The 8,699-nt window shown below is 46.5% G+C and overlaps 1 pseudogene; it reads right to left on the reverse strand.

The window, feature by feature from the left end:
* Positions 1–1,301: 1,301 nt before the first annotated feature.
* Positions 1,302–1,994, reverse strand: LOC113837806 (annotated as a pseudogene).
* Positions 1,995–8,699: the final 6,705 nt, after the last annotated feature.

The following is an 8,699-nucleotide window of genomic DNA, read 5'->3' on the forward strand; positions in this document are numbered from 1 at the left end:
GAAATTTTCTTTAGTATTTGAGCTGTGCTCGAAACGCCCATATTTATGGTTCCGCCCCTCCCCCTTCCAGGTCTTGGATGCAAGTGCACCTAATGAATTGCAGTGTGTGTGGTGCCTTGTTACTGCTTCCCATGCCTGATAAGAAGGTTAAAAACAAAAACAAAAACAAAAGTGTCCTGGACAAGAAGCGGTGGCATTAACCTTTAATGCCAGCACTTGGGAGGCAGAGGCAGGTGGATCCCTGTGAGTTTGAGGCAGCCTAATCTACAGAGTAAGTTCCAGGACAGGCTCCAAAGCTACACAGAGAAATCCTATATTGAAAAAACAAAACAAAACAAAACATAACAACAACAACAAAAGCAAGACATGTTCTGATAGTCAACCATCATCTTTCTGGCTAAGTCTGTTCCCTCCTTCCTAGAAATAGTGCCATCTGATCCCCAGTGAAGTTTAATATTGTTAAAATTGGATTCTGAGGTTGGTGAAACAGTTCAGTTGTTTTGAGTATCACTCTTGCAGAGGACCCGAGTTCAAGTCTCAGCACCCATGTCAACAGCTCCCAATCACCTGTAACTCCAGTCCCAAGGGATCTGATGGCTTCTGCCTCTGCAGGTACCAGCACTCACGTGCATGCCTCCTCTCCCACATGGACATACTGAAAAATGAATAAATGTAAAAAGAAATTGGGTCTCTGGTTTATAGCCATGCTTTCTATCACAGCCCCTCACACCCTTGGAATTTCCTTAGTGGCACAGTGTCTTTTTAAATAATAAATGTTTTTTGATCACACCAGGATTTTTTTTATTTATTGATTAATTTATTATTTTATTTATTGATCAAACTCTGCGGGTGGGGTGGGGGAGGGATGGGAGCTGGTCGGGGGTGGCTTAGCAGATCCGGACAGGGCCCTTTGTCTCTGTGTCATCCCCAGCCCCGACTCCCGTTCCTGGGCCCCTGATCCCCACCAGGTCCAACTCCCTTCCCCTTCCCCTTCCGACCAGAAGGAATTCTGGTTTCGAGTGACCCAGAAGGGTTTCTGGTTTCGCATGACCCTGCCTGCGTCTGTGACTGATTCCGCCGGCGGCAACAACAACAACAACAAAATTAATAAATAGCCTTGGTCAGGGACAGCCGGCTGGTCCTCGCCTCTCGGTTCCCGGGGTGGGTGGGTACCACGATGCTGGCCCTCTGAGTGTCGAGCGCCGCTCCACTCGGCCGGCCGTGCGTCCATCAGGCTGTCCACCTTGGGGGAACCTGGCTCGGCCCCATCATCCTTCCTCTGCCAGTAGGTGGGGGCCTGGTCAGAGCGCCTGTGAGGCCTGTGTGTGTGGAGACCCAGAGATAGCCTGTGGGAGGCTGGCGTCCAGTTTGCGTTGTAAGTGGAGGGTGCAACCTGGACTTCTGGAGAAGTCCATGGCGAAGAGGCCAAACAGCATAAAGAGCACCATGGCCACGGCCCACTCGCAAGCAGCAGAGGCAGAACGCACCCGTTGGGAGTACAGGACGATCATGGCCACGATGAGGATGGTGGAGATGATGCAGAAACTCAGGCGGAGAAGCTTAATCCAGAGAGGCCCGGGTTGGGGCAGGCCCTTAATCCACCAGGACAGAAGGAACTGGAGCCAGAAGTACAGGTTGCCCAGGATGAAGGCCAGAAAGGCCCCTGCCATGTGTGCCCCCTTCTGGTTCTTCTCCTGGAATTGCCTACTATGGAGGTTCCCGGGGCACAGAGGAGTCCCGCCCACAGAATCAACTGGTTTTGCCACTTTTTGATTCCCCAGTCCCGGAAGTTGATGATACCGGGACAATGCAGATCCAAATAGCTAGAGCAGCTCCTGTATTGAGGATTTGGCCGAAAATGCAGCTCTGATAAAGGAGAAGCCCTTCTTGAGGTCCACACTCCTGTTAGCCACGGCAATTGCAAAAACAAGCCAGATGCCAGCGATAGCCCATAGAGCTAGGATGACTGGCAGCAAGGACAGGTAGCTCCACATGCTGTACAGTAGAAGTGGAGAAGCCTGGTCTCCCAGGTCCCGAAGTAGTCTCACAAATCCAGGTTTCTTAGCTCCGAATTCTGCTATAGCCCAGGCTGACTTGAATTTGTCGTCTTCAATCTCTCCAGGGTAGCTGGAAGTATAGTCTTGTGCCACTAGGCCAGTTGTTGGTTCTGGGTTTCTGCTTTCTGGGTGCAGTTGGCTTGTTCAGGTTGCTTGATTTGGGATCCTGGTGACCACGCCCCATGTCCTCCCCCTCAACCTTTCTTTTTCTGTTTCAACAGAGTTCCCAAAAACGGGCAGGGTGGGGGTGGAAATCCCTGCCCCCACAAGCGGCCACTTTCTCTTCATCTCCTTGTTTTCTGAGATAGAATCTTATTACATCTCTGAGGCTGGCCTCCTGCCTCAGCTTTCCTAGTGCCAGGATTCGATCACACCAGGATTTATGCTAATGAATTTGTATAGGTTGAGACTCCTAGATAGCCAAAGACGGGGCCTGAAAGACCAAATGATGAGAGTATCAAAAATGTCAGAACTTTTAGCCTTACCTACCAGCTTACAGGAGCAAGCATGCTAAAGCTAGGAATTAAGCTACACTGGATCAACTTCTGTATTGTTAAACACATGGAGGTACCTGGAAAGTGGTATTCCCAGATAAGGCATGAGCACTGCATGCGGCCCTCACCCTGTGTTGCCTTCCTTTCCTCTTCCATTTTTCTGTTCCTTTGTATCCTTGAAGCATACTTACAATAGAAGGATGAGTTTAAATCCTATTCATTGCTTTAGGCAATTAATTGAGCTTGAGGAGGAAAGTTGTAGGAACTTTCAAGATACAGCCAGTCAATCAGAAGTATAGGTGACAGCCTAGAACTGGTGACTGGCATCTAAAGTGGACAGTAGTGATCTGAAGCTACCTCCACATCTACAGGGTCAGGACTGAATGAAATTCCAGGGCACTAAGTGGGTGTGCACTGGAGAACCTTGTGTCAGAAGAGTTCTATGTTCTAGGAGCTATGCAAGGATAGAGAAAAATGAACCTTTACTCCTGTAAAAGCCTCCTATTTGAGGGTTGGGGTCTAGCTATGTAGTAGAGTGCTTGTCTAAAAAGCACACGCCCTGGATTTGGTCCTTAGCTCTTGAGAAAAAAAGCCTCTTATTTGAAATGCCTATCCTTGGTGTGAATTAACTATCTGATAGGATCACATTGGATTTTCAGACAGAATGTTTCCTTAAAGCATGATTAATAGGTAATTTATTCCCTGAAATCTCTTGAGAGTTAATATTACATGGCGAGGGAAGCCTAATCATGGCAACAAGAAGGTCTGAATTTTGGCTGGGACACAAGGCTTGCTGAAGCTGTGGAAGCTGCCTTGATATTTCAACCCTTTAATACTGTGGAACCTTTAGCCTAAGTTTCAATTCATGGGATCTCAAAACAGCAGCCCATTTGGGGATTTGTAGAAGATGCAGGCCATCATTAATTCCACATTCTCTCAACTGTCCATGCTCTTGAAATATTTGGGGGATCAGGACATTGTCAGCTAAGCCTGTTCCACCTACCTACAGGTGCTGGGTCCAATGGAAGCCAGTGTTGCTACCCCCATTCCTCAACCAGAAGATTTCATTTTCATCACCACTTCCTGCAAGATGAAAATAGGACTAGATATTTTAGTCCAAGTTCAATAAAAGTGTGAAGATGAAATCACAGAAGTCTTCCCCCATAAATCCTAACAGAATCCTTTGGCAGGCATTACTGTCCACTTAGCATCCTGGTTCTGTCATACACTGTAACACGAAAAATAAATGACCCAGAGCTTTTCACCAAGCCTCAGACAGTTGCCTCTGCTCAGTGTGGCTGGATACTGAATGCCTACTGACGTCCTGCTTCTATCTTTTATACCCCTCTAGTGTTGGAATTAGAGGCGTGTGATCTGTTACCCTTTTAGACCGATTCAATCTCATGTATTCCTGGGTAGCCTTAAACTCAGAGCGATCCATCTATCTCTTAATCCTGAGTCATAGGACTAAAGATGTGTACCACTACCTCCTAGCTTCTGGCTGCTGGGATTAAAGGTGTGTGGCACCACTGCCTGATCTCTATAGCTTGAGGCTGCCTTTGCTTTTCTGAATCCTCAGACAAGCTTTAATAAATCATAAGAAATATATTACTACAATTCACATCATATGTAATGCCTTTGAAAGTTTCCAAACTCGACATCATGATATTACAGACCTCCACTCTCTGCTGGGCTCCTCACTTTCCTATTTCAGGGTTTAAGATCCTCTCACATAAATATATAATCTAAAGAAAGCATAATAAAGCCCATTTTGGATAGTGGGATTCAAATATACCAGTGGTCACACCTGCACAGGATGAGACTCTGGTTCCTCAAGTGTTTGTATAGGAGGCATATCTACATAGAGATCCAGCTTGATATAACTATAGCCACCCTGGCCACAACTGCCCCTTTGTCTGACTTGGCAAGCTTTCCAAACCACATAGCAAGCTAAACATTTTGTGCTGACCACTGAGACTGATGTTTGTCTCATTAATAGATTTTTTTCTTAATTTTTCAACAGGGTCTCTCTACATAACCCTGGCTGTCCTAGAACTTGCTATGTAGACCAGGCTGGTTTTGAACTCATGGAGATCCACCTGCCTCTGGCTCCTAAGTACTGGGATTAAAGATATATGACTTTACACCTAGCTAATAGTTGGATCCATTCATCCATCCATCCATCCACCCACATCCATCCATCCATCCATCCATCCATCCATCCATCCATCCATCCATTTTTGCGGTGGTCAGGTATATTCAGGTTGCCTGTAGGCCATGTATATTTGGTTGAGTTTATAAACCCACTCACCCTGCACTGAGGCATGAAGAACATCGTATGTTGGCTACTGCTAAACACTCATTCCTGTCTGTAATTTCCCAGTAAATTGCATCCCATACTGTCTTGGATTTTTCCACCTCTGTATTCCATCTTTGGCAACCAGTTCTCATAGACCAGATCTTCAAACTCCCTGGGTATCTCCTGAATGTTGATGTTGGGTTTTTTTCTGTTGTTATTAAAATTCAGCAGAAGGAAAGTTTTGTTGTTTTGAAATTAACACATAAAGTAGTGAGGATTTAGTTCTGCCTGTACTCTGAGCAATGTGACCTTAGTCAAGTTGTTTACTGTCAGAGCTCTCAGTTGTATGAACATAATTATAAAAATGTAGCTTAACTACACAGAGAAACCCTGTCTCGAAAAAAAGTAGAGAATGTAACTTTCATTTGAAGCATCTTTCCAGGCCAAATGCATCTAATTTATGCTACAGCCCCCCTTTAATGGTGTATGAGGAGTAGAATGTGATAAATGGTTTCTTCATAATTTATGTTTTCTTTCATACACAAAATTGCTATTACTACTATTTCCTTCCCATAAGTCTTTTGAGAAAGAAAAGCTAATTCATTTCAACCCAAAAGTGTCTGATCACTCTGAATAAGTGCTATTTCCCTGAAAGAGACACTGCTATGGCAGTTTCTCAGGAAAATGGGAATCAGTCTACTTCAAGACCCAGCGATTCCACTCTTGGACATATATCCAAAGTATGCCTATTCATGCAACAAGGACGTCTGTTCAACTATGTTCATAGCAGCATTATTTGTAATAGCCAGAACCTGGAATCAACCTGGATCAAGTGAAGAATGGGTAACGAAAATGTGGTAATTTGCACAATAGAGTAGTACTTAGCAGTAAAAAAAATAATATCTTAAAATTCGCAGGCAAATGGGTGGAAGTAGAGGAAAACATCATGAATTACGTAACCCAGACACAGAAAGACAAACATACCATAAGTGGATATTAGACATAGTGCAAAGAATAACCAGCATATAATCCACAACTCCAGAGAAGCTAGGAAACAAGGAGGACCCTAAGAGACATACATGGACTCCCTGAGAAAGGGAAAGGGACAAGATCTCCTGAATAAATTGGGAGCATGGGGGAGGGGAGGGAGGGAAGAGAAAGAAAGCAAAGGAGAGAAGGGGATGGGGAGGAGAAGGTGAAGGATCAGGAAGGTCCAGTGGGGGAAGAGCAGAGAAAGAGAGCAAGGAAAGAGACACCTTAATGGAGAGAGCTGTAATGGACTTAACGAGAAACCTAGCACTAGGAAAATTTCCAGGAATCCTGACCCCAACTAAGAACCTAAGCAATAGTGGAGAGGCTACTTTAAATGCTCTTCCCCTATAATGAGATTGATGACTACCATATATGCCATCCTAGAGCCTTCATCCAGTCGCTGATGGAAGCAGAAGCAGAGATTCACAGCTAAGCACCCAGCTGAACTCCTGGAATCCAGATGCAGAGAGGAAGGGAGGAGTGATGAGCAAAACAGTCAAGACCATGCTGGGGAAATCCACAAAACAGCTGATGTGAGCAAGTGGGAGCTTACAGACCCCAGTCTGACAGCTGGGGAACCAGCATAAGCCCAAACCAGGCCCCCTGAATGTGGGTGTCAGTTGCAGGGCCTGGGAAGACTATGGGGCCTCTGGCAGTGGAACCAGCATTTATCCCTACTGCATGAATGGGCTTTGGGATCCCATTCCATCTCAGCCTAGATACACCAGGGAGGGTCTAGGGTCCTGCTGCAAATGATGTGACAGACTTTGATAATTCCCCCATGGAAGGTCTCACCCTCCCTGAGGAATGGATGGGGGATAGTGGGGAGGGATGGGAGGACGGGAGGGAGAGGGAACTGGGATTGGTATGTAAAATAAGATTGTTTTTAATTTAAATAAAATTAATTTAAAAATTAACTGGTAGGGAGGCTGCTCCTAACATGGAGTTGTCTGGCGCCCTCTTCTGCAGAGTTGGGGCTGTGCTGTGTCTGCATCAATGCTCCTCCTGGCTGCAGTCCGTCAGACTCTCTCCCTCAGCCCTTTCTGTTCCTGCTTTCCAGAAATACTCACTTCTTACCATTGTTGGGGTTATGTGGATCTGTAAAGTGATTTGAAGCCTGTTGGGTAGGTGTGAGTAATATGTAGTTTTGGAAAGAGGATGTTCAGCCTGGGAAGTTGCTGTGTTACCAAGTCATATTCTTATGTGAGCATAGTCCTGGCAAACCCCATGCTACCTGCACCTATTCTCTCTCTGTGTGTCTCTTTCTCTCTCTCTCCCTCTCCCTTTCTCTCCCTCTCCCTCCTCTCCCTCTCCCTCCCGCTCCCTCTTTCTCTCCTCCACCTGTCTGTATACACATGTGCACAGGTTTTGAACACCAACATGGACACAGATGATGGCCCAGATCTTGGGCATCTGTGTGGCCTTTGGTGGCAACACAGATCACAGTCATCAACACAGACTCGGAAGCCAGGCGTTGGTGGCGCACGCCTTTAATCCCAGGACTTGGGAGGCAGAGCCAGGTGCATCTCTGTGAGTTCAAGACCAGCCTGGTCTACAAGAGCTAGTTCCAGGACAGCCTCCAAAGCCACAGAGAAACCCTGTCTCAAAAACAAAAAACAAATCAAAACAAAACAAAACACAGACATGGGGTTTTGTAGAACCACATGGTCTTTGACAGCAGCCTGGGCCTTGATGTCACTGTGGACTTAATTGGCATCACTGGTCACCTGGATTGGCATGACCTCAGTGACAGCATGACCTCCCCAAGGACAACATGTCCCTAGGTTGCAGCTCAGATCCCAGGCATCCATTCAGCCTTCGATGGTAATAGGTGTCACGGATATCAATACAGACCCTGGCTTAGTAGGGCCATGGACACAGACATGGCCCTCGGCCACTGTTCTGTCTGGACAACACCATGGCCCAGGGTGGCAACCCAGTCCACCCAGTTTTGTATGGCCCAGGCTGAAGCTTGACCCTCACATACCAACATGGCCTCAGGTGTTGGCCCAGATTATAGGCCTCTGCATGGCCCTTGGTGACAACAGGAGCCACATACATCAACACAGGCCCCCACAACTTCTTCAGGGCCTCAGACCAAGAAATGACCCTTGGCAACTGCCCAGGCTAAGGCATCCATCTCCTTGGACCCAGGTGGTAAGGAGGCCATTCACGTCTGCCTGTTCCTCACTGCCCTTGACTTTTCAGATCTGCCTTTCTTCCCAGCCTATGAACCATTGTGCCCCGCTCTCTCTCTCCCATTTCCCCACCTTGTACTCATGCATCATAATGGTGTCCGACCACATGGTACCAGAAACTCATGGCTGAATTCTGCTGCCCAAGCCAAAATGCATGGCACATGCTCCCAGGCCTCAGTTCATCTTTTTGAATCTCCATCCATCTGTGCTAGTTGTGGTTGCTTCTGATTATCTTATGACTCCGCCAACCCCCCTCCTTCTGTACTTGTCACTGGCTTGCAGACTTGCTTTTTCTACACCAGTCCCACCTGCTTAGGGGTGGAACTACCCACAGTGGCCTGCACACTTTCACATCGATCACTAAGTAAGAAAATGCACCCCACACTTACCTATAAGTCAATCTTATGGAGGCATTTTCTCAATTATGGTTCCCCCTTCCAAAATGACTCCCGCTTCTGTTAAGTAGACACGAAAATAGCCAGCAAAACTCTCTTTAGCATTTGTTGTAAGCCAGGTCTTATGAGATGAGTTACCTTTGTTTTTGTTTGTGTAAGTCCTTATCTCCCCTTCATATCTGTAAGACAATTTTGTTAAGTACAGCGTTCTCAGTTAGTCAGGT

This window comes from Cricetulus griseus, chromosome X, assembly GCF_003668045.3.
Source record: "Cricetulus griseus strain 17A/GY chromosome X, alternate assembly CriGri-PICRH-1.0, whole genome shotgun sequence".
In the NCBI taxonomy this organism is placed as follows: domain Eukaryota; kingdom Metazoa; phylum Chordata; class Mammalia; order Rodentia; family Cricetidae; genus Cricetulus; species Cricetulus griseus.